The 25,879-nt window shown below is 52.2% G+C and overlaps 1 long non-coding RNA gene across 6 annotated transcripts in view; it reads right to left on the bottom strand.

Moving 5' to 3' along the window:
• The window catches only part of Gm36894, an 86,236-nt gene that overhangs the window by 10,437 nt on the left and 49,920 nt on the right, over positions 1 to 25,879 (bottom strand). For 5 of the 6 annotated variants that reach the window (XR_873048.2, XR_873047.2, XR_381978.2 and 2 more), the window contains 2 exons: positions 4,978 to 5,065; positions 2,710 to 4,029 (listed from right to left, as the gene is read on the bottom strand). This is a non-coding gene — a long non-coding RNA (predicted gene, 36894). Of the gene's footprint in view, positions 1 to 2,709; positions 4,030 to 4,977; positions 5,066 to 25,879 lie in introns of those variants that run through there. The other variant, XR_001780723.1, reaches the window with a different exon arrangement.

The following is a 25,879-nucleotide window of genomic DNA, read 5'->3' as shown; positions in this document are numbered from 1 at the left end:
GACAGAGAGAGAGACAGAGAGAGTGATGGAGAGCTCTGTCTACCAGTCAGGGTCCCAGCTGGGAGAGCAGTCCTCTCTTGGAGATTAAGAGAAAGAGGCCACTAGAAGGAACATTTACAGGTAAAACAAAGCGATGAAGCCGACCAGGCCGGGCACAACCCTGAGGAGAAGGAGCTGGCAAGGGTGCTGTCTGGGAAGCTCACTCTCACAGCCAGAACACCGACCCTGTAGAACTCGAGTGATTCCCACTCTCTTCATCTCTGGGTTTTCCACTGCTGCCAGGGAATCACAGTTCCCCCTGAATAAAGATTTCAGATTCCCCCACCCATCACGAGGACAAATGGTGGCAGCAGCCTCTAAGGACACTGCTGCTACCTTCTGACTGGTGGTTGGGTGTGTGCTTCATTGCTTTCACTGCCCCATTCAGAACGAGGAACTTCTGCAAGGCTCAGGTGCAGTGGCACTGCACTGCTGCCCTCAGGACGTGAAGCAGCCCATGCATCTGCCCGAGGGCTGTGGCCCTTTGACACCAAGATCCTTAAGAGTAAACTGAGACCTTGGGTAGCCACTGCTGAGTGACTCTGAGGACGTCTGGCATCTAGGATCCTGGGATAACAGAACTACTTCCCATGCAGGGGTGTATCCTAACAGTGTTAGTCTTTCTGTCCCCAGTCTTGAAATCCATGTGACACCTGATTTCCTCAATCAAATTGCAGGCACTCTGTCCCTCTACTGAAAACACCTATAGTACATCTCAGAAGGGAAGCTGAGACTCACGGGCTGGTAGGCCCTCAAGGGTGAGGCAAAGCCAGATTTTACAAAGGCAGAGCCATTGGGGAGATGTGGTGTCAGAGGTGGGCCTGGAAGTCAAGGCTGACCCCAGAGCGCTTTTCCTTCCAGACCTGGGGTTCCTTTCCTGCAGACTGAGATGCAGGCTCTGCGATTGAGTACTGGTTCTGCTACGGAAGCCCACAGCGTCTGGGCTAAAGCCCACCTGAGCCCAGGGACGCACAGGCTGGCTCAGGCAATGTTGCGCAGCACAAACTCAGTTGCTATGTAATTAACTCGGGATGTAATGAGCAATAAAAATACAATTATACTCCTGTAATACATTAAGCCTCCGTGCTTTCTTAAACCACTTAAAAGGCCTCGTGCTCACTGCCAAGACGAACACACAACGGGAGTTGGGCTCTGCAAAGGCTCTCAGACCTGTTCTCTATCCAAGAGACCACGGAGAGCCTGGGGGGGGGGGCGGGAGGGGGGAGCGGCACTCAGACTGATTCAGAGACTCAGTGGAAGGCCTCACCTGCAGGAGAGATGGATTGATTCCCAGGCGTCTGGGGCTACCTCGAGGGAACTCCTCCTGAGATGAAGTGGCAAGGGCTAGGGGCATGGTATATAGACCCAGCCACTAGCACTCATAAGCCCACCCACCCACATGCACAAATGTCTACAGAAGTACTAGCTACAGCAGCCAAACGGTGTCGATGGCTGGGTCTGGACAGGCATGGTGAACACACAAGATGAGCTGCTCTGTTGTGGGAAGAGCTGGATTAAGAATGTCAGTGTTCTGACAGGAGCCTAACTGTGAGGGATCTCGGAAGCACAGGGGTCCTCAGGGTCACACAGCACAAACCTGAATGAAGTCCTGAATAGCAGAGTCCTTGGGGCCTGGAAAAGGTGGTAGCTGCCAGAGGCAGGACAGGGTTAGACATGACTGCTCTTCAGGGTGACCAAAAAAAGACATGAACTGCTCTACGGTGCTGACTGCCCAAGGCTGTGATCAAGAGTTTCAAGGCAGTGTGTGCCGTGAAGATCTTGCCTGAATGAAGTTATCTACAAAATGCTGGAGGATATGGTCCTCGAAGATCCAGCCTTTACCTGCCAGGCAGTTCCTCTAGTGTCCCCACTAGTGTCCTGTCTCCTCCCATCTTGCTCCGACTCCTTATCATCAAGCAAGCTTATGGGAGGGGCACAGGCCCCTGATCTTCCTCACCAAGCCTATTTCCCCACCCAGAAGGGAGGGTCCCACAGTCCTGCAGACTGGTTGCTCAGGCAGAGCCTTAACACTTCACCCAGCCTACCAAGCCATGGCGTCATGGTGACGTTTGTGTACCATCATGACAAGGAGCTAGGACCGTACACGGTTGCTCCTTATCTATCCCCTAAATGAGTTCAGACCACTGGAGTGGCCCTCCCCCCTCAGCTCTGTCAAGCTTTCCTTTCCCCGTGAGACTCTAGGGAAAGGACACAGAGAGATCAGCAGAGGAAGTGAGAGCCCAGACTTGATGGGGGTGGGGGGCCCAGCTGGGTGCACGAAACTTTGGCTGAGAGGTCTCTAGAAGACAAGGAGCCTGTGCTCCGTGTGGCTGGCAATGTGAGGCATGATATCGATGAAGGCACACTAGAAAGCTCCATCCACAAGGTCATCGTTACAGGAGCGTTGTGCCGAGTGGATTTATCACTGTGTGCAGACAGGATTTTAATTACCACATTTTAAGAGGTGTCATTATCTCTACCACAAGCTCTGCAAAAATACCGAAGCCCACTGACAGGCCTGATGGTGCAGACCCCTGGGACGGAAACCTCATGCATCAACAGGTCTTCTGCCTGGCCAGGCCGCCTGGGGCCTTTCCAACTCTGCAAGGAAGGAGTGGGAAAAGGAAGCTACCACACAACAGAACCTTCTGCCTGCATAATCCTGGGGGGGGGGGGGCTCAGTGTGACCAGTGTCTGACCAGGGGAGCCCTCTGCATCATGGGGGCTGCAGCTTGTCTTCCCCTTCCTCCTCACCCCCTTCCATCCCGGCCGCAGCTAACATCCTCAGAGACGGGAACCTACCCTCCGTTCTTTCTCAGGGGAATCTGGGGAGTTCCCCAGTTCTCACCTCTTACCTACAAGACTTGCCTCCCATGCTCCAGCCCTCTGTTCCTAAGGATGGAGCAGTGGTCTGGGCAGTGGTGGGCTGGGACCTGTAGAAGCTGCGGGTTAGCCATACAGAAGAAAGGAAGTGTGGGAGTGGGGACTGAGGACTGCCCCACATCTCCACCCTTCTCCTGTTGAAGCAGGTGCGGGCAGGTTGACCTCCACACGGCTGGCCTTCAAGATGTCCCTATCCCCAGCGCCACCTCCCATATCTTTTTATTTGCAATTAAAGATTATCCTTGACAAGCGTCCCCTGTAAAAAGCTTCCACTAATTTGAAATCCTTTTTTTTTCCCTCCCTGAACTTTAAAGTTCGAGAGCCTGATGAATTCTCAAAGACACAGGCAGCTCTCATGAGGAGGGGGCAAGGATGGCAGTGGGCTGAGCTCAGGGACTCTCTTCTGCCATCAGGATGGTTTTTCTTCACCCCCTTTCCTAGAACCCCACTGCCAAGAGAGCAGTGCCACGTTTCCCTCACCCAGACCATCTCTGGGGACGGGTCTGAGACCAGTCATCACTAGGGCTGGAGCACCACAGCTGCCCACAGGCCTGCAGCTGGGTGTCGAGCTTAGGAAGCACGGGGAAGAGGGTGCTTACCAAGGAACATCGAGGACCAGAGAGGGGTCCAGGCACGGAAGGGAAAGGCCAACCTCATGGCATCCCCTGTGGGAGGGCGTCCACCCTGCTGGCCTTTCCTCAAACACAAAACAAAGCCCCTCTAGGGCAGCAGCCACTTCACCAGTTACCCAGCACCACTATGAAAGGAGCCCAAGTCACTGAGAGAGGGGCACGGAAGGCCCTCAGGAGGCCAAGGATGCCACTCAGATTGGAGAGATGTTCACAGTGTGCCTTGTACGTTGGGGGAAGAAAAGTACCATGCAGCATCCGGATCTTGGCTCACTTCTTAGCCGAATCCCAATTTACCCAGAGGCCTTGGCACTGTGCTGGCCTCCCTTGGAAAGCAGACTCGCTTGGCATCCTGGGAAAGTAACTCAGCCAAGGAATGTTCACAGCAACCTTAGCCAGCAGAACTGGGAGCAGCAGCGAGGGTGGTCCGGGTCCTGGAGCAGGAGATGGGGTGGAGGAGACATGCCTGCGCTCAGTGCTGGAGGACAAAGGGACAGGATGGCTCAAGAGATGCGGCAGGCCACCTGACAAGCCACTGTCACTAGCCACCCCCACCCTCCTGCAGCACAAGCTCTTAGTGCATTCAACGGCTCCAGAAGTTCAGGCTGGGCCTTGGCAAAGGGTTCTGGGATATGGGAGAGGTGCACCCTGGACCCTCGGGCAGCTCACTTGACTGGGCCTCAGTGTTGCCACCTCTCGGGATCAACAGAGACACAGGCCACAGATGCTTCGAAAGGGTCCAGAGGAAGGGAGCACTGTCTCCCGAAGCCACACAGGTTTCTTCTGATTGACAGCCCGGAATGAGCCCAGCCAAGCTAGAGAAACAGGAAGGAGTAGGATCCCAGCCCAGAGAGTATCCGTGCTGTAATCTAGGACAGGGCTTCTCAGGCAGCCGGGGAGTCAGGGTACAAGAGAGGTGCAGATGAGCCGACGTGGAGACCAAGGCTTCTCTGACCTCTGACCTCTGACCCGTGTTCACAGATGCCCATTTAAGACCCAAAGAGACCCAGGAGAGCCCAGCCCCTCCCATCTGTACCCCAAAGAAGATACACAAAGACATTCTTCTTTGTGTCTCAGCTGCAGAGCACCAAGAGGAGATGTGGGGGACGCCCTGAGCTCTACCCCTGCAATGTCCTTCCTCAGGGTGTCCCCCTCAGGGTTCTCTGCTCCCAGCAGGAAGCTACTCCAGCCAAGCTCACAGCAACCCTGGTCGGGGGCAGAGCGCAGAGGTGAAGGTGCAGTAGAACAGCTCTGACTCCCCAACACTCAGGGCCCAGCAAATGGCTCCCTGTAGGTTCTATATCCTGGAGCTTGAACACAAGTTCTACATCCAGAGCTCTGACATCACGCACAGCCAGGCCCTCCCCACCCCCACCCCCCACCCCCACATCAGAACTCCCCACTCTAAAAGATGAATGACTCTTACCTTCAGCCTGTCTTCCATGACTGCTGTGGAGAAATCCTGTGGTTGGCAAAATGACAAACAGAAGCAGGTCCTGGGTCACAGTCGGAAACTGTAAGTCCACAGCAGAGGAGCGCATTCAGTGAGTCAGGCACAGAACTCTAGGGAGGTAAGGCAGGGCTGACCTAACCTGTGTTCTGTCCGGAGCCCACACAGAGAAAACCAGATACCAGCATGTCTCTGTTTATAAGGACACTCTTTGTCACTTCTTAAAGGTCCCCAACCCATTGGCAGTTAAATGTGGTGTGGGTTTTGGAGGACTTTCAGCCATGTTGTGCCTTGCTAGCATTTACCTGTTTGGGCTCAGGTGTCTACATAGCCCCTGCTCCCCTCTCTTCACAAACCCCTTGCAAGTGAGGCGTCAGGGGTGCAGAGGACAGGGTGGCAGCTTGCCCAGGGTCACACAGCATGCAAAAGCAAGGCCTGAGCGCTCTCCAGCCTGCCTCTGCCTCTCCATTCCCAATGCCCCACCAGGCTGCATGACCCTACAGTTGCATAATAGGGCACCAGTGCATCCCAGAGTCCCCCAGAAATTGTGGAGCACCTCACTTTTCATTATAATTAATGCCCGTTCCTCATGGGACATAGCAAGCTGTTTTAGCTTGTCCCGTTGTCACAGTTTGCCCCGTTGAGAAAGAAGCATGAAGAGCTAGGATCCCTCCTGCTGCCATGTCAGCTGGCTCCCTTTATTTATCAGAAGCAGACAGCTTCATGTCCTGGGGGGCTTCCTCAATTACCCCAGGATAAAACAGCACTGTTTCCTCTACAGCCTCACCAATTTAGGACAGGATCCAGGAGTGACTGCTTGAATCCACCCACCCATCCCAGAAGGAAGACAGGAGACTCAGACCTGACATTCAGCCTCATGGTCCTGTGCCTGTCAGAATTCGCCGGATTTCCAGCCGAAAGAAAACATGCAGAGAGAGGAGGGAAGGGGCCTTGCTCGCCACTGTGCCACGAGCGTATTACCCACATAGCTCCCTGCCCCCATACCTATCAGCTCTTGTTACTTGAATATCTCTACCGCTGAGCCCCGGTGCCTCCTCTGACCTTGAAAGCCACCTTCCTGTCTCCTCTGGCCTTGAAGCCATCTCCATAGACTATGGGCACTGAATTAACCATGTGGTTCTACAAAGGGCAGGTTGTCCTTGGATATCCCCAAGGACAGGGCAGGACTTTCTGGCCTGCTGCAGTGGGCCCTTGAATAGACACCGTTGCTCCTCACTGGAAGAGAACAGTTTGCGAAGCTAGCCCACCTCTCCCCTCCCCTCTTCAGCCTTCCTCTTCCTTCTGCTCCACACAGAGCAAGGAGCAGGCCTGACAGGAGCAGGGGGAGGGAAGCCTGGAGGGGACCAGGAGTCCTGAGATAACGGCCAGGGTCCAGAAGACCAGCTCCACAGTTGGGCACCAGCAGACAGGGCTCATCCTTGAGGAGGCACTGGGGGAAAAGGCATTGGGCATAGAAGCAGAAGAGACCATTCTAAGAGGGCTGGGCTCTAAGAAGGCTGGGCTCTTCTTTGGATCACGGCAATTTAAACACATCCTAATTGTCGCCTGTATGGGAGCTATCCCTCAGTCCTATTCCAACCCCCACTGCCCAGAAAAGCCATCCAGGCCCTACCCAGAGCTCCCCAGAAGACTCAGCCCTGCCATGTGCCTAACCATAGACCTAACCCTAACCCTAATGCTAATCCTGAGCCTGAGCCTCAGCCATCTTAACACCCAGGGTAAATTAGGGGTGAGTAGGCCATCCTATATTTTCAAAGTGGCCACACTGTGGACAAAGGTGCACGGTAGCCCTGATGACCTGGTCCGTTCTCTCCAATATGAGGCATGATAAGCTGCTACTTGGGGTAGAATTTTAGCTTTCTAGAACATTCTCCCCACTATAGAAGAAAGGACAGCAGGTACGGCCTGTCCCCAGGTGGATGAGACTTGAGGTAGGGGACAGATTCTATGTTGTAAGGATTCAGGTTGGTTCCATTCCCATTTGGAGGGGTTTATAGTCCAGAAATGAGACACCACCCTCTCTCTAATTTAAAGCAAGGAGTTGGGGAGTTGGCTCAGTGTGCAAAGCGACTGCTGTACAGCCACGAGGACCTGGGTTTGAATGCACACCAACACAAACCCTAACACAACAGCACAGATCTGCAATCCCAGTGCCAGGAAAGCAGAGGCAGGAGGATGGCTGGGACTCACTAGCCAGGCAGCCAGGCTGAATCAGAAAGCTCCAGGAACAGCGAGAGGCCTTGTCTCCAAACATAAGCTGGAAAGCAATTGAGAATGATGCCCAGTGTTGACCTCTGACCTCCACAGCCATGCTTGTGTGTATCTATTTACACATTCGTGCACACATACAAACAGGTACACACACCCACACAACACATGTGACAGTTCTACCTCTGACTCAGCACTGTATCCCCAGGTGGAGGCGACCACTCCGCCCCATGTGAGAGGCCTTATACTTGGGTGTGGGGTGACGGGTAGCAGTCTGAGCCCCTCCACCAGCTCAGCAGACACAGAGACATCCCTAAGCTCCTTTGTCTGTAGCCAACCTCCTCAGAGGCAGAGAGAGCATTTTTTTAAATTTGCTTTGCAAATAACCATGAATTAAAAACCATATATATCTATTTTTAAAAACCTTGTCTTTTGCTTCCGTAATTAAATTTCCACAAGATATTTTTCCCTAGGAAAATTCAATTAGGTTTTAATTTTAGTCATCTAAAAAGCACTGGTGCCCTGAGTATTTGATTTTTAATTTAAGCCCTTGATAGGGCATTCCAATTAAAACCCTCAGGCGGGCGCTGTAGCATGACCAAGCCACTGAAGGGCAGGCATATCCCAGTGGCCAGGCCAATTGGGGTAGATAGCGTCTGAGGAAATCAGAATGACCAGGGACAACTTGGACATGCTGGCTGTGCATCTGGTCCCTTTGCCCAAGTGACCCCATGTTCACCCTGTTTTAGCTACAGGGCAATAAAATGCCAGCCATGTAAGGGGTCTGAGCCAATGGCAGTTAGGAAGGTGTTTGCTTTGCTAGCATGCTTATACACATAAATGTCTTTAAAATGCTGGAGATGGGGACAGGAACCAGAAATGAGTGCCCAGATCCAGGGGCCACAGCCCCTGAAGACTAGCATCGATGACCTGTAAGCTTTTGATCGCTTTGTGCTCGGGGCGGGGCTCACCGCTTCACCACCCCCCCCCCTGCACTGACACAGACACAGAGGAAGACGAGGCCTGTGTGGGGCTCTGTCTCCAGGCCTCAGAAGTCTTACCAAGTGGCAGCAGGACCCCAGCTCTTCTCCTTCCTTCCTTCCTTCCTTCCTTCCTTCCTTCCTTCCTTCCTTCCTTCCTTCCTTCCTTCCTTCCTTCCTTTCTTCTTTTCCCAGCAGAGGACTTCCTCCAGATGGTCTTAGTGTGCCTGGTAAATCTTGTCAGGGACTTAGGGCTACATGGTCACCCACACACACCTCAGCTGGGATGAAGCTGGGACAGCCACTACAGTCCAAGGTGGCAGAGGGGCGGATCTGGGACCTGCTCTGAAACTGGACAGAGCCTGACCTGGGCAGGAGCAAGTCAGGGGTGGGGTCAAGGCTGAACCCCAATATAGAAAATGTGGATAGAAAACTGCCCTAGAGAGGGAGACACACCTTTCCTCGGGGTCCCCAGCACCCTCTTTTCTCTGCTGTGTTCTGAAAAGGAGCCCCATCTTGACCTATGAGCACTCTTCCTTCGAAGACCAGAGTCCCAGTTACTTGCTCTTTTTTTTTTCCCCTCCAGACCGTCCACCCAACAGTGTCCCATAGGGACCAAGAAAGGAAGCAGGGAGAACAGGGTGGAGAAGCCAGGCCACGGCGGTCAGGGCACACGACGGTGTGTGTCCTTTCTGGTTGTTTTCGTTATCGGGTGCTGGCTGAGATTCCGAGGAAGTTGGGAGAATAATGTTGAGATCCCTCTGTCCGGATCTCTCAGGGAACGCCTCCCTAGCCCCACCCACCATCCCCTCTTTAGCCCCATAGCCAGCAGTGGCAGCCACCAATCTCTCTCCACTCTGTAGTTAGTTTCAGGAACACAGAGGTGCAATGCCGGACGCTGAGGATTGGCTCTGCGCTCGGCTGCATTGCCTGGCTGTCTGGGTGGTTCAGGTGTGGAGCTCACTCCGCATTGCTGAGTGCTTTTGTTCCTCAGCTCACACAAGCCCGCTGTGCATCGAAAATGCACTGAACGACCCAACCTTATAGACTGTGGGGAAAGGTCAAAGCATCGTCGCCACATCAGATGTAGTGACATGGGCCATGTAAGCAGGGGACAGTCTTGCTGTAAGCAGACAGCATGGAGTCACTGTCATTTACCCGGCCATTACTCATGACAGACATCTAGCCTGACTAGTTTGCTGTCATGGGGGGCATGACATGTGTGAACACAGGGGCATCTGCTGCTACCTAGATGTGTGGCCAGGAAGGCACTTGCTGTGTCCTGTGATAGTTGTGTCACATTACACTGTTTTCCAGAGAGGCTGGACCATTTACACCTCCATAAAGCCAGTCCTTCACATATTTTCCAGCATGAGGTGTAGACACTTCTTCACCTGGGCCATCTGATAGGGCAGTGACTTACATTTCCCTAATGGCTAGTTCTGGGAAACACCCCTGCATCTGTGCATTCCCTTACAGTGACCTCTCTCTCTCTCTCTCTCTCTCTCTCTCTCTCTCTCTCTCTCTCTCACACACACACACACACACACACACACACACACATTCACATTCACACAGCCCCCTCAACCCCTGTGGCCTGTCTGGTTTGGTATCTACAGAGTGCGGAGTGCTCTGTGTTCACACATCTTCTGAAGGTCTGTGGTTCCTAATGTGGTCTCCCACTCTGTAGATTTCCTCTCATCCCTTTATAGCAGGGCCCTCCACAAAGCAAACATTTAAAGGTTTAAGTTCAGGGTCTCAGTCCTTTCCGTGGACCCCCTTGGCCAAAGATTTTATCCTGTTTCCCTGAAATTGTTTGTTTGATTTATTTGTTTGTTTATTTATTTATTTTTAGTTTTAACAGTAAAGTTGAGTCAATGGTCCGTTTTGACCGAGTGTTTGCCTGAGCTGTGAGGCTGGGGTCAAGGCTTTGCCTGTGGATGTCACATTTAACTGCTCCAGGGCCACCCAAGGAGCCCTGCCTCCTCCACTGGGCTTCTTGTCTTCTGTGTCACAAAGATGTCTGTGCATGTTGTGTTACACATTCCAAGTGACACCCTGGGTTATCCTCAGCCTGTGCCTGTCCCTGTGTCCTGTGTCCCTGTGTCCCTGTGTCCCTGTGTGTCTCCTCAGCCTGCACCACAGGTGACCAAGGGACGAATCCCTACCCGCGAGTGGCATACAATGACTCTTTTTTTTATCTGAAAACCTTCATAGCTCCACTGGTTCCTTAGGCTTCTCATACAAACTTTATAATTACCTTGCCTAGGGATTGTTTTTTTTTTTTTGTTTTTTTGTTGTTTTTTTTTTTTTCTTTTTCTGCAGAAACAGTGTTCAGAGCCCAGCATCACTTCAGGAAGAATGGTGCCTAAGTCTTCCGGCCCGTGAACACGGTTCTCAGAGCTTCCATTTCTCTCAGCATTGTGTGGCGAGCCACACAGCTCCATGTGTGCCATTGCTTGACACCCGAGGATTTCATTACTGAGTGTGGGTGCGTGATACCCTCGCCTTTCCTCAGCATCCGTGGGTCTTCCTCACTAGGAGAGAAACAGCAGATGTTTGAATGTTTGTCTTGAGTGGCAGAAGCTTGCCGGTTACTGCATTTGTTCCTAGCGTTTTACAAGCAGCCCTGTCTTCTGAAACTAAGAATAATCCTGGTTCTTCTTTCAGACAAATGGGCCCTTTTGACTTCCTTTCCTCGTCTTATTGCGCTGGCTGGAGTTTAAGACACTGTTAGTAAGCGTGCTGAAAGCAAGCACCTCACTTATTCCTGATGGTGACATCCCCTGTCAATTACGGGCCCTTTGCATTAGTTAATATCGACGGTCGATTTGAGTGGGTTAATAAACCCTGAGGGCTTTAATGAGGCTCACCTATAGGCATGTCCGTGACAGCATTCATAGGAACTGACAGGAATGAGGAGACCTCAGCTGAGTGTGGGGGGCACTGGGGTCCTGGGCTGAATAAAGAGAGAGAGGAGAAAAGCAGCAGAGCAACAATGTTCCTCGTTGACCATGTCTCGGTCCACGGAGGCACGAATATGTGGCCACAACCTGTTCCGTGTGCTTCGGAGCCGCCAGGGGCCAAGACTTTCCTGCCATGTTACACCCTGGCTCTGAAAACGTGAGCTGAATAACCCTCTCCACATTTAAGTTGCTCCTTGTCAAATATTTCACGACAGCAGAGAAGAATGGCATGCACAAACGCTAAGTGCAGTTTCCCCAATGGCTCTGTGGTTTGAATGAGTGAGGACACTCCTCTCCGTTGTTCGCTACTGAATTTCGCCAAATGATTTTTCCTCGTGGACTTACAGGACTGTGTGATTTTTTTTTTTATCCCTTAGCTGTTAACACGGTGGACGGCAACGGAACGGTTTCCACTTGTCCTATGGGTCTGATAGCCCTGGGAGAAAGCCGTTTGATCCCAGTGTACAGTTACATGTTGTCAACTTCTATTTCTTCTGTTTTGTTAAGCCTTTTGCGCCCGTGTTCACAAGGGATTATTAGTTGGCCGTGTTCTGGTTTTGTTCTGCATTTGATCATTCCTGTTTCATTTGGGACGTCCTTTCTTGACGCACGGGCTGAATTGTAAAGTGGACTGGCTCCTTTCAGGTCAGGATCCCCTCTCGCCCTCACCGACCTCTCTGGTGTTTGGGAACACTTCTTGCCTCAGGGCCTTTGTGATAGTAGTCACTGCCTAGAGTGTCTTCCCTCCACATCTCAGTTTCAAGGTCACCTCTATTTGAGTGTACACCACCCCAAGTCAGTTGGTGCCTCTGGACTTCTGTAGAACACTGATTCACAGTGTTGACAAGTTAAAAAATAAAACTATATATTGATCTCAATATAGACTAAAAAGCCATCCAGGCCAGAGAGATGGCCCAGTGGGTAGGGGTGTTTGACGACAAGCTAGAACCCACACAGCGAAGGATGAAATTGAGTCTCACAGGTTGTCTCTGGCCTTTCCACACACACTGTGGCACGTGTGCACACATACACATATATGTATACATACACAAATAAGGCAATATAAGGGGGATAGAGTCTGCCTGCTGAGGCGCTGTGTGGCCTGGGGCAGCCCCTGCTATGCTCAGAGATGGTCCTCCCCAGGGAGGCTGCCTAAGCCCAGGTAGGCCAGGCATCACATATGCTGGGTGTGTGGAAGCTGCTGCCCTCACAAGTCCAGTCACTTCTGAGATTCTCATCTGCTCGCTGTGAGTTAGTTTCCCCGTTAGAATCAGGGTAGGATGGGGACCACCAACATAGACGACACGCAGGGTATCCATGTAAGGGGCCCTTCAATAGCACGGAGCAGGCAGGACTAAGTTAGAAATTGTATCTGGGGTCTCAAGAAGATGACTGCACAATTTAAAGTATTTTGGCAAGGCTAAAAGTTGTACTTTGGCGGAAGGGTGTATGGTATGCTGAAACAGGGGTGCCACCGGGTTTTTCCTTTCTAAAAAGGGGGTGGGTTTCCTGCACCTCCCTCTGAGTAGTGTGATCATGGCTTCCTTCACATTCTTGTGTGATTGGATAACTTTCTTAAGGCTAAAGTGGAGCCGTTAGTAATCAAAGGGCAGCTTTGGGAACAGGGTGCAGTCTTTGCTTGTACGCTGATATTAGGAAAATGTTGACAGAGGAAGAGACTTTTGCCAGTTGGCATCTTTGCCAGTTGCACTAAAGATTTATTTTCTTATTTTTAATTATGTATATGTGTGTACATGCATGTATGTGTGTGTGCATGTGGATAGTATGTTTGCATGTATATGTGTGGGTGAATGTATGTAAGTGGGGTATGTGTGTGTATATGCATGTATATGTGGGAGTATTGTGTTATTATATATGTGTATGTACATGTATGTTTGTATAGAGAGGTGGGTGGTATGTATATCTGAGTATATCTGTGAGTGTATGTATATATGTGTTCCTGTATGTGTGTGTGCATGTGTATATGCATGTATGCATGTGTGTATATATGTGTGTGCCTGCGTGAGTATGTGTGTGCCTGTGTATGTATGTGTGTGCTGTGTGGCTGCATGTGTATGTGTGAGTGAGTATATGTGTGTGTGTGTGTGTGTGAGAGAGAGAGAGAGAGAGAGAGAGAGAGAGAGAGAGAGAGAGAGAGAGTTAGAGTTTAGGAGCCTATGGAGGCTAGAGGAATCAGATCCCCTGGAGTTGGAGTTACAGACCTCTGTGAGCTGCCTGATATGGATGCTCGAAATTGACCTTGGATCCTTTGCAAGGACGGTATGCCTCTACAACCCCTACCAATCTCTTTAAGGGTGGAGTTTTCTTCGTCTCATTTAACCTTTGCTAGAAGAGACAGTGCACTTCACTTACCTTTCCCACAAACACAGCAAGGAAATGTTACCCACAGGAAGCAGGTGGCTTCTATGGAGGCAGGCATCAGTAGGGTGTCAGGGTGACAAGGTACCCAGGAGGCAGAGCTGCTCAGCAAGCTGGGTAGGAGGGTCAGAGGTGGCCCTTCAGGACATGTGGGCATCAAGGAAGCCTGGGTCCCTGTGAGATTCCAGTCCTCCAACCTGTGCTTAATCAGCCATGCCCCAATAAAGCAAGGACGGGCAGGAGGAAGCCTTCTGCCTGGCAGAGAGAAGGCGGCATTCCTCCGGTGAGAACAGTCCAATTATTTGAGTGTTCACCCAGCGCTCCCAGCATCTGCCTTTATATCTAATTTACAGAATTACCAATTAGTGGTGACAGATCCTGCCTCTCCCTCAGGGTGCTGACTATTTGTGTCACCAGTACACAGGTATATTCACTGAGGCCGTCAGCTGACCCACAGGTCCTGAGACATGATCCCTGTCCAGGATTTGGCAGCTGTGGGCTGATCAGCCGCTGCTCCTATTGGATAAGCAGCGAGATGGGGCCCTGAGGTACACTCAGTGAGTACAGGCATTGTTTGCTAATACGCACTTCTGCTGCTATACCGAAGGCCCCCACCCCCGCCATCTTGCCCTAACCATGGCCTTTAAGGCCACTCAGTGGTTCCAGGAAGGAGGCCTTGGGGATAAAGAGAGGCACAACACTTCAGTGGCTACCCTGTCAGTCCTCTTCCATTCTCTCTGGTTATGGTACAGTACACCCACCTCCGTGCCCTTGAGTGTCTCACTTCAGATCTCCAGGGTGATTGGCAGCTACTTCAGCTTATCTCTGCAGCTCATTCCTCCAGCCCCTGATACAAATAAGCCCATCCCTGATACCCAAGGCAGGGTTGAAGGGGACAGAGGTCTCTGCTAACAAGCTAGGGAAACAAGAGGTCACCAGGCCAGGACTTTGTTCAATTGCTGCCCAGGGAAGGAGAGAACACCTGGGCCACCCTGCTCTGCCTAGGTGCTCAGCACCTTATGAGGAGAGGGGTTCTCAGCCTCCACGTCTAGACTTCCCTCGGCGGAACATACAAGCTGCTTTCTACGCTGGGCAGCACTTGGCATCCTATGCCCTGACATGCTCAAAGACAGGGTCCATCCTATATATAACACACATGACCCAGTTCCCCTCCAACCTCAGATCTCAGCTAGGTATTGTGCCCTGATACTCAGAACCCTGATCAGAACCCATTTCAGAGCAGAATAAGTTGAGGGTCCTTAGTGTACCCAAGGGTCCCAGGTGAGCCCTAGGCCTGTTCCATGCCAGATCTCCACAGTTCCCAGCTCTGCTTCATTAAGCCACTCGCCTCTCCCAAGGCTTATAACACTAAGTAAGAGACCCTGGGCAGTGCACTTAAACACTCCCAGAAGGGATCATAAGCCAAGACCAAGATAGAAAGTGCGGCAATGAGGGAGAGGAGCCCTGCAGAAGTACCCCAGGAAGGCCATCTCTGCTGCTAGGGAACCAACAGGATCATAGAAACCTGGCAAGTCCCATGCCAGCCACATATCCCTACTGCCAGCCCCAGCCTGGCTTAGGAGGGGTGCAGTGCCCACCCTTCTCCTGGCCCATTCCCATTTTCTGGACTATCTCCTGTTGGCTCTGTGACGAGGGTGCCTCTGTGAAGGACTGCTCCAGGTCACTAGAGTCCCAGGGAGACTCGGGCCCCATCCAAAACCCCTTGGCTTCCCCCTAGGATAGCTCTGAACTGAGACCCTCTCTTCTGGGTCTCTTGAAGTTAGCTATACCCCTGGAGCTCCTGGAAGACCCTGATGTAGCATCTCTCTGCCGCCTCACCCTCCCGAGTCCCTTGGCACATCTGTTTCAGGTTTCTGTCTCGGGAACTCAGTTTGTCTTGACTTAGACTCCACACTGTTCTAAGCACCCCCTTCAGAGGCTGTAAATCACATCAGAAGCAATCCTGCCCTTTACAGGAACCCAGATGTTGTCCCTCAAGATATAAACTCTGCCCATGGGCCAGTTGTGGGAACCTAAGACCTCCATGCTGATATAGAAACCTTCAGTGACTGAAGTAGCCGGTTTCAGTCTACAAATCAAGCCGTGCACCTGCCTTTGACAAGAGGTTTGGGGGACAGTGTTATCCCTAAAGATGATAAGATGCAATAAACCCTTTTCTTCTTCTAAGGCTGCTTTGGTCATGGTGTTTATCATGGTACCAGAAAGTAAAGCGGGTCCCTCTGGGGAGGAGGCATTTCTACCCGGATCCTTGATGCCAGGGGCTGGGGAGCTACTGCTACTCAACAGTGGGGGAATCATCCAGTGAGTGGCTTAGCCGGGAGGACACAGCTACCCGATTAGGTGCCCACAAACCGGCAGCCGCACTGTACATGGCCAGGCCCTGAGCAGATCTGTCCTGCATGTGTGTGAGGAATGCACGGGGTTGCCTGGGAGCCAGACTCAGCTAGGGGATGCTGATGCCTCCAGGTTCATCCCGCCCTGTACCACAAGTGAGCACTCACCCAGTCTCACAGTCTAAGAGCCACCTCTACTGGGCTAGCACTGGCTCTAGGCCAGAGCTGTCTTAGCTGTCTTGGCCTCCAACTGAACAACCCAAATGGTCCCCCAGCTCAGAGCAGACACAGTGGCAGCCCCCAGGGAGTGCCCGGTGCTCCATACCCAGGATGACTCCCCTCCCCTCCCTCCGTGCTGGTCAGCCTGTAGGTTTGTGCTCTCTAGGACTTAGGGGCTAAGTTACTTTGTTGCCCCAATTCACATGTGAAAGACTTAGCCTGCAGAGGGTTAAGGACTGTAGGTAGACAGAGGCCTCCAGGGTTAGGAAAGACAAGAAGAAGGCAGTGCGGGAATACACGATGCTTCTGGAGACCCAACATCAGCATCTTCCTCCACGCTGTTTTCTGCCGGACAGAGCATCTGGAGTCCGGGAGCTCTGAACCGACTGTGCATTAGATGTCAGAATTATTGAAACTGCCCATTCGTCTGCAATAACGCAATAATGGGAGCCCCTGCTGTGTGCGCGCCAGACACCGGTCCGGACTCTTCAGTTCCTGTGACCTGCTCACTGACCTGGGGAAGGGGTGTGTTGCCATCGCTGACACTCAGAGAAGTGAGGGGATGCGCCTGAGGTCACAGGGCTACCGGAACTAGAGCTTGGGTCACGTGGGTTTAGAGTTTACTTTCCTCCAGTTGGGGCTTGGGGGAGGGGCAGCAGGTCAGGTCGGTTTCAGGAGGCACCGTTGGGTTCACACTGGCTGTATCCATCAGTTCAGCACTCCACAGAGGTCTGGGGTTCAATCTTTCCAGTGAGACAGACTTCCTGGGGTCCTCCCCACACGAGCTTACACATGGCCTGTACCTGTGATGCAATCAAGGACATCAGCTGCTGGACCGTGGCCTCCCCAGAGCAGATGCCCACACTCACAGTAGCCCTCAACAAGCAGCCCATAGGTCTGGGCTCAAGGATCCAGCCGATCCCAGGGGCTCTGGGCTCCAACAATGAGTCTTTGGTTGTGTGGCAGCTTGCTCTGACCACCATCCCCGGAGCAAGCACTGCCCTGTGTCCTGGGCAGCTTTTCAACTCATTCCACCTCCTGGCCTCGCCTTGGGTGCCACCTCCGGCCTGGAGCCAGTAGCATGGGGTGGGGTGGAGGATGACCCTGTCTGCATCTCTCTTGATCTCTGTGTTTCTTTGTAGTACCAAAGGGCCATTCATTAAGGGGAGATGGTAAATATTCGCAATTTAAATGCAGTCCTTGTCAAAACCAGAGCTGTTGGTCCCAGCTGTCCCACCCGCTTTTGGGTGCTGGGTCAGCCACTCAAAGCAAAGGTCAGCACTGCCTCTTGGTTGCTTTTTAATAGGATTCAGTAGCTAGTGGCTTCCGCCAGCGCCCTGGCCAGGGCCTGGGCTTCTCATTAATGCGAATGAAGGAGGAAGATGACATCATTTACATTTAATCGTCTTGTTTATCTGCCTGGCACTGCGGTTGTTTTAACAAAGGGCAGAGGCAGACAAAAGCTACATTTGCGTCCTGGAAGGGGAGCCTGACAGGAGCTCTGCTTGTAGACATTTATTGTTTGCAAATGAGATAATCTAGTAAAGCCTGTAGGAGGCTGCCCTGCCCTCCTCCCTTGAGTCCAGGCCTAACTGGAGCTGTGCAGACCACTATAGCTAGGCAATGCCAATGTCCTCCATGAAATCCTCAGGCCTTCTTCTGGACACCTGCCCAAGGAGGGCCACAGCAGAGTGCAAGCCAGGTGCCTTCTAGCACCCATGACTTCTGAGGTCCCACTGCTAGTGAGCCCCACATCCCTGTGCGGTGGGGAGGAGCGAGACGCCTACCCACCTCACCCAGTGCCAGGGGCACATGGAACTGTGATCCTCTGCCTTCATATTTGGTCTAATGGACCTCCCTGAGGAGTGCACCTATGGGTGTCTGTGACATCCCAGGAGACACTCTGGAACTGTCTGAAAAATGCCAAAAGTCGAACAGGATTGTTTCCAGACCCAGATATGTGTCCAGCACAAAGGATATGCTGAGTCTAGATTTGCCAGCCCAAAAGGTCTCTTCAGAGACTTCCTTCTCAAGGTGGTGTGTGGGGTCGGGGCATAGAGGCTGCTCATTAGAACCTGTGTGTGCCAACAGCTACAGGCTCAGGTCACCCATGCACATCCAGGCATTAAAGGATGAAGAACATGGGGCTTAGACTCCTGCATGGCCTCACACGCCTGCCAGGCAGCCTAGGAGTCCATGCCCTGGCTGTCTACACTCTGACCCTCCACAGTCTATATTCAAAGATCTGCATACCTCACATAGATTCAGACCCTCCCCAAAGCCCTGGAAATTCAGCTTGGCTCAGCCTGGAGTATTAAAGCAGCCATCAGAAGTTTCTTGAAAACTTGGATATCCCAGAGGGAGGTGAACAGGGAGGAGACAAGAGGCCACAGCTCTAGCCATGGTGCCCCTCAGAGCCCCAGTTTCAAGGCTTAAACACAACCTGCTCTCACCCCAGGCCTCTGGGCCCCTAAAGTTTTAGATCTGAAGGAAAGACTTATCTCATTAAGTGTCAAGGCCGAGAGCAGGACAGAGACATAGAGGACACCTCGCCTAGCCCTACAGGGTAGCAGAGGAGGATGCAGTCAGACCCAGCTCTGGTCTCCATAGACCCTCTCATCTGACCTGACCAAGAGCCACACTGAGCCTGGAAACAAGCTCGAGAGCAGGGCAGGGCACCATTTATATCTTCCAGTACCCAGGGACCTCCTTACTCCCCTGGGGTTCCCAAAGCCCGGAATCCCATGGGGACAGGATTCTGAGATTCTGCAAGGTACAGCTACAGCCCCAGGGTTAGTTCTCAGAAACAGCTTAGCTCCCTGTCCAACCCAGCTCACCCACCTAGCAGGTAGGTTCTCTGTCCAGTGGTCACTAAAAGGACAGAGTGTGGCAGGGGTCCTCAGAGTCTAGGAGCTGAGGAAGGAGTACAGAGAAAGCCCTAAGCTAGAGCAGTACCCCTACCCATGTGACTGCCTCCAGCTTCTCTTTGGCCCTCTCCAGCTGGCCACTATGTCCTGCTGAGGCCCCTGCTGGGTAGACCAGATGAACAGTCTGGCCAGCCCCAAAGACACCTGCTCTACCGGTGACCTGCTCCTGCCTTGAAGCACCCTGTGACAGAGCCTTTGTCTCCAGATCCTAGGCTGTGAAGGAAAAAGACAACCTGCACTTTTGGAGAGTGCTAAAGGCAGAAGACATTCCAAGTCCTTCTTGCTCACCCAGGGGTCAGTCCCCGGACTGCCCCCAAACCGTCTAGCCAGGAGCCCTGCCTGTCAGGCAGCAGAGCTGGATGACGCTATGTCTCCGTTGAAAGGGTCCCGTTTCCCTTGGAGAAGGGGCCACATGTTAATTCATGCAAGGCCAGGGATTAGTCATCGGGCAAATGAGATTAAATGCCCTGGAAATGGAATTAGCATGACGTCGAACTGCAGAATATCGTTTTGTTGTTTTTTTTTTTTTTTCTGACCGCAGCCCTGAAAGGGTTTCTCAGCTTTAACCGTTTCCTGTCCTGTCTCAGCTCCAAGAGAGAACCTCCAGGGTGGGAAGAGGGTATAGCCCCTCTATGCCCTGCATTCAGTCGGTGCCACTAAGGCACAATGGAGTGTTCTCTGCAGGAGCGAGGAAAGTAGTCGGCCAAGTTTCCAGGTCCTCGCCCCAGCAACTCCTGTACCACCCACTCAGTCTAGACTTCCCTGCCTTTAGTTCATCCCAATGCTTCTCTTGTGGACCAGCAGGCCCAGAGACCCTGTCTGAAACTTGGGGGTCAAGGGTTCGAATCCATTCATTGTCACCCATTCTCTTTCCATGGCTATGGACAGGTGGACACGGGCCACGAATGACTCCTCTCTCTGAGCTTACCAACTCCTTTCTCCCAGGCCCATCTGGGGATCCAGAGCCCCCTTAGAGGCCAGCGAAGGGTGCAAATGTGTGTGCCACCCACACCCTGCCACTGTCCCCTACTTCCACAGTCACCACTGTGAATGCTGTCCTTAAGAGCATCACACCACAGCCCATCTCCCTGGGGAAAGCTATACTTCTGAGTCAGCCCTGCCTGTGGGAAGCCTGGGTGGTTAGAACGGGTACCAGGAGGCCAGCTCCTAGCTCTGATCATTATCTCTCATTTCCACTGCGACAATCACTAGCAGAGAGTGTGGTCCTGGATCTGCCAGTTCATCAGGTGGGTGCAGCAGCCTGGCCCCGCGTGCACTGCTTGTCCTGTCTCTCAGACAGTAGGCCGCATGTGTGCTTGCGGAGAGCTGTAAGCGGTTAAGATTTACCAGAGGAGATGGTACAGCCTCCCACACGGCCACAGCCTCCAGAGCAGGGCCCAGGGCGAGGGATGAGCCCCTTGCCCCATAGCTGGGACAACAGGGCTGCACTTGCCTGTGGCTGCCCTCAGCCGTCAGTGTCTTGGGTTGTTTTTACACTAAGCCTGGTGCTGTCTGGCCCTAGAACTTCAGAAGTGACAGGTGATTGGATGTCCCCTCAGCCATGTGCAGATCCCTCCTCCCTTCCTATTCCCTCCAGGCAAGGAGAGGTCACTCTGATTCAGGGTGAACACCACCCACCCACCCTCCACACCTCCATCAGCCTCAGTTTCCTCTAATGTCCCAAACAGTACTCCCAGCTAAGCGTTGAGTTACCCCAGGCCATTGCTTAGCTGAGGGGCCTGCACTGATCAGTACTAGTCACCCTCCGAGTCCTGCCATGGAACCGGCCAGGTCCTGTCCTTGCTGAGGGCAGAAGGCAAGGCTGAGACACGTGGACCAGCTCCTCTTACAGCACCCCTAAGCTCAGATGCAGGGGACCCCCTCACCCCGTTCATGCAGGGCCTCATGGCTAGGCACGACCCGCTTGGAGAGGAAGTGGCCTTCTCAGTGCAGGACTTGCTTTGCAAGAGAGAGTGGGGCAGGAAGAGAACTGAAAGCCAAGACAGACAAGCAGGTCAAGGCCAGGTCTTCTCAGGCCCCCAAGAGCCTGCATTCCTAGACGGCAACTGAGTTTTAGACACCCCCTCCCTGAGAGACATCAGCCAAGGTCTCTAGACAGCAGTTTTACTGAGCAGTTTCTAAATAACCAGCACTCCGGCCGCTGGACCTGACCCATGACACTGTTCTTATCCTGGGAGGCCTTAGGAGCCACGAAACTGGACTCAAGCCCAGCTGGTGCTCAGTTGTAGCTAACCACCACTCCATCCTGCCTCTATGCAATCCCCACCAGGGGGAAGGGCCAGGTTTCCCAGCTCTGCCCTTCTGAGGCAGACCCCTCCCCTTCACTGTCTGTACTTACCGCCCACCTACCAAAGCTCGCCACCACTCTGCCTGCCCTTCTGCCCCACCTCCGCTCCCTCAGACACGGTCTGGGCTCCAGAATCTCCCTGTGGCTTCCTCGGGCTCACGTCCAGGGAGAGGTCTCTCTGACACAGCTGCGGAAATGTGTCCCTCACACCTAGTCAGAGAACCGAGGCCCAATCCAACATGCAGGTTCATTGTTAATGACAGTGGATACCCACCATTGGCCAGTTCCTCAAATATTGATAGCAACACCATAGCTCTGGGTCATCACCTTGTCCCTGAGCTGGGACAGCGAGGGTGTTCTAGGATGAGGTACGGGGGAGGGAAGCCATTAGCAAGACCAGCTCCAGGAAAGACTACTTGGGAGCTCACGTGGGGAACACAGAGGGATTTCACCAACTCAGTCAGTGTTTGCGCCTGACTTAAACAGATAACCAGAGTAATCCACGGATGTGCGCTGTGCACTGCGATGCTGACTGGAAACAGCCAGTCCAAGCAGCATTAGGGGCAGCTGCTGCCAGCCAAGGTTGCTGGCACCCTAACACGTGAAACCCAGACCCTGACATCTGGAGCTAGCCCATAAATGCATCTACATTGCAGGAAGCCGATGCTGCCTCCCTGGCCAAAGAACTTCCCAGCAGGGACTATGGCTGCGACACAGGTGGCCTGGCGGAATTTTGTGATACGCAGAAGGAAAATCCTGAGCCAGGAACCCCCCACAATCTCTGCATGTTGCCAAAAGCTTTCACAGCATGGTGGAGCTAGGGCAGCTCATGGCTGGCCCCTGGTTTGAGGTTGGCCGTAGGCAGACTGGCTCCTCACAGAGATTCTAACAGTCGCTTTGCTGGTGGATGCTGGGGACAGAGGATTTCTAAAGAAGGCCTCAGAGATCCTGGTTCCCTGGACCCAGAACCACAGCACTGCTGTTGAGGGGACAGCTGCTGGCTCAGTGAGGTGAGACGGGCCCAGACACCTGCAATCCAGGCAGGTTTGGCCAAGCCCAGTCCCAATAGAGAAGCTTCCAGAAGCAATCACAACTGTGATTCCAAATCCACAGGCACAATAAGAGCTTCAAATTCACTGCTCCACAAAGAAGCTGGATTTCCCTGGTGAGGCTGGGCTGGAACCCCTGACAGCTGGATCCCAGGCCGGCCTAAGGCCTTGACCTTACAAAGCTGTCCCTGTCCTTCAGCCCACCTTAACAAGAAAAGACCCTAGGCAGCAGGGAGAGGGAGGCAGGTGGACACACACACACACACACCTATAAACACACATACATGCACACGCATGCACACACACATGTACATACACACGCGCACACACAGCTCTGGCACTGTACTGGGCCTCGCAGCAACCAGCTTCCAAAACAACAAGGACGTTCTCAGTGACTTAACAGGCATAATTTACTGAGTACTCACTATGTTCTAAGAGGTTGTCCATCCCTAGGCAGCTTGTGAGATGCACAGAGGGAAGCTGTTGGTAGGAACTGATAGGGGCTCTGAGCCTCAACCCCCAATTCTGCCCACTCCTCTCACCCAATGGGCCCAATCTGCCTGCCTGCCACTTACCCTGTGGCAAGCCCTGGAGGGTACCACACAGAAGTGGAAGAAGAGGAGACATTAGAGCCTGGGCCTAGCCTGACCCCTTGTAGCCACACAGAGGCAGCTAGAAGCCAGGGCCTCACCCCATAGTCTTGGAGAGAAGCAAGCAGCCTCAGGATCTGCTTGTAAAGCCTCCAGTAAACACCATTTGTCAGCAGTTGAAGGAGGCACAGCAAGGGCAAACGAGATGGCTCAGTGGGTAAAATGCTTGCTAAGCAAGCATGAAGTTCAGATCCCTGGCATCTCCATAAAAAGCCAGGCTTGGTGGCATGCATCTATAACATGAAGCCCGGCTGTCTCAGGGTTGGAACCCTGGGTCTCCAGTTCTCTGCTGTCCTATTGGCAGGGCCTCTGGTGTCCACAGTCTCCTCTGAGCAGTTGCAGAAAGGGTGGGTGTGAGAGACAGAAATAAGGGGGAAGACCCCATGAATGTGGGTGGCCCTATGCCATCGGTGGTGGGGGAGGGTGTGGAAGGAGGAGTTCAGGCCAAGCACCCAGGTTCTGTACTAGTGTCTCCTTCTATGCCCTTTACGGTGTGACAATATGCTTTTAAATGATGCAGATGATCTATTTTTAATAATTGTATTATAAAAACTCAAACAGGAAGTCTCATTTGTCTCATTTTCTCTTTTTCTTTTTTCTTTTCTTTTACTTTCTTTTTTTTTTTTTTTTTTTTTGACAGGGTTTCTCTGTATAGCCCTGGCTGTCCTGGCACTCACTCTGTAGACCATGCTGGTCTCAAACTCAGAAATCCGCCTGCCTCTGCCTCCCAAGTACTGGGATTAAAGGCGTGCGCCACCACTGCCCGGCTTCATTTTCTCCTTTTCAACCTATACCTTATACCTTCAACTGCCTTAAGATAGTCCATGTGTGCCCTTCCAGAATGTTCTGTGTGCTTGCAAGTGCACATGAGTACATGCATGTTCTGAGGTGGATAACTCAGCCTGAGCTGCCTCTTTATCCGCCATCTTGTTGAGGAAAACTCTGAGCTCGCTCATGCTCACCCCTGCGCACCCCTCTCAGCCACTATGAGGTCACATATTGAAAAGATGGTCTCTGTGGCTAGTGAGATATTTCAGAGATTGCTGCATATCCTGACAACCTGAGTTAGAACTCACATTTCCCACAAGCTGCCTCTGACCTCCGTAAACACTGTGTGGTACAGACAGACACACCGGCACACTATCATACACAGAGAGAGAGAGACAGACAGACAGACAGACAGAGACAGACACAGAGACAAGAGACAGAGAGACAGAAAGAGAATTATTTTAAATTTTAAAATGTTCTTAATTTTAATTAAATTAATTTTTTTGTTTTTGTTTTTGTTTTCTTGTTTTGTTTTGTTTTTGTTTTTTGTTTTGTTTTGTTTTTTGTTTTTTGAGACAGGGTTTCTATAGCTCTGGCTGTCCTGGAACTCACTCTGTAGACCAGGCTGGCCTCAAACTCAGAAATCCGCCTGCCTCTGCCTCCCAAGTGCTGGGATTAAAGGCATGTGCCACCACTGCCTGGCTAATTAAATTACTCTTAAAATGTTTTTAATTTTAAAATGGAGCTGTCCATCTCCAGTCTCCATGTCTAGCACCTTTATCCTGGGTGTCCACTCACCCCCATCGTCAAGCCTTAAGCACTCTTGGTCCACAATCCTCCTCCTGTCCTTTCTAAGCCAGAGTCCACTCAGGCTCTAACGCATCTCGCTCCAAGCAGCCACAGTCGCTGGGGACAGACCAGAGGACTTGTTTCCTGAATGTGGCTCTTTTGTGCATTCACAAGTTAGTGCACATCTCAAACAAATGGAGAGTGGAGAATCAATCAGTATCTTTCCTCTGGAAGCAAAGAGACACCATTGTCTGGTGGAAGTATCCCAACTGCGTGCAAGCCACCGCATGACAGACCAGAGCCTCATGTCAACACACTGCCCGCCATGCCCACTCTTACCCAGGCGCAGACACTAACTGCCCATCTCTGCCTGCCCTCCATTAACTGATCCACATATTTACATGGCTCTGTCTCTTGCATCTGGACTGTGGAGACCATGTAAGCACCAGGTCTCTGGCCATTGCTCCTGGTCCTGCTTTGGCTTCTAGATCAAAGAGAATTCTGCACCATACGCAGTCAGATTTCTGAGTCTTCCAAGTTGTGTAAAAGCTTCCTTCAAGATTGAAACATTCCATCCTGCAGGAGGCTCCTTAAACATGAAGATAAACAACTCGAATTACCTTGAGGAAGTCCCTGAAACTGACCAGATTCACTAGACCCCTTCCTGACAGAGTAAGTAATACAAGCTGTGAGTCCCCCTGAGACCTAATGGAGCCAAGTTCAAAGAAGAATCTTGAGACCAGACCATTGGCCTGGAAGAAGTTTAGACAAACTGAGGGCACCTGGCAAGCATTCAGCTGAGGCACCTGGATAGGACACTCTCCAATCTGCTGAGCTGCCTGCAGGCTATGCAGTGGGCTCCAGGTTTCTAGCCTTGTGACCTTCCCCTGTGCTGGGGTCAGCTTTGGTGACACAGCTGTCTTTGAATCATTTCTGCTCCTGTAAATGACCCCTCACCCATATTCCTGTAAGTAACCCCAATAATACTCATCGGTTCACCAGGTTGGACGCTGGCCGTATCTGTTCTTTGGTCTGCATAGGCTCCAGATCTGGGGTGAACAGACATGTATGTTGCATCTGTCCCGGAGGGGTTTTGTCACACAGAGCAGGTGACTCACTGATATGGAACTCTGTGCTTAGGGCATGACACACAGTTTACATCTTGATCACCACAAGTGACTCCACATAATGGAGGCTGTTACCACTCTCTTGGTGGGAGAGCTCACCGAGTTACACTCCTCCCTCAGAGCATATAAGGGT

This window comes from Mus musculus, chromosome 12 (assembly GCF_000001635.26).
Source record: "Mus musculus strain C57BL/6J chromosome 12, GRCm38.p6 C57BL/6J".
In the NCBI taxonomy this organism is placed as follows: domain Eukaryota; kingdom Metazoa; phylum Chordata; class Mammalia; order Rodentia; family Muridae; genus Mus; species Mus musculus.
The sequence above is the reverse complement of the archived record's forward strand: the minus strand, read 5'-3'. Positions and strand labels throughout refer to the sequence as shown.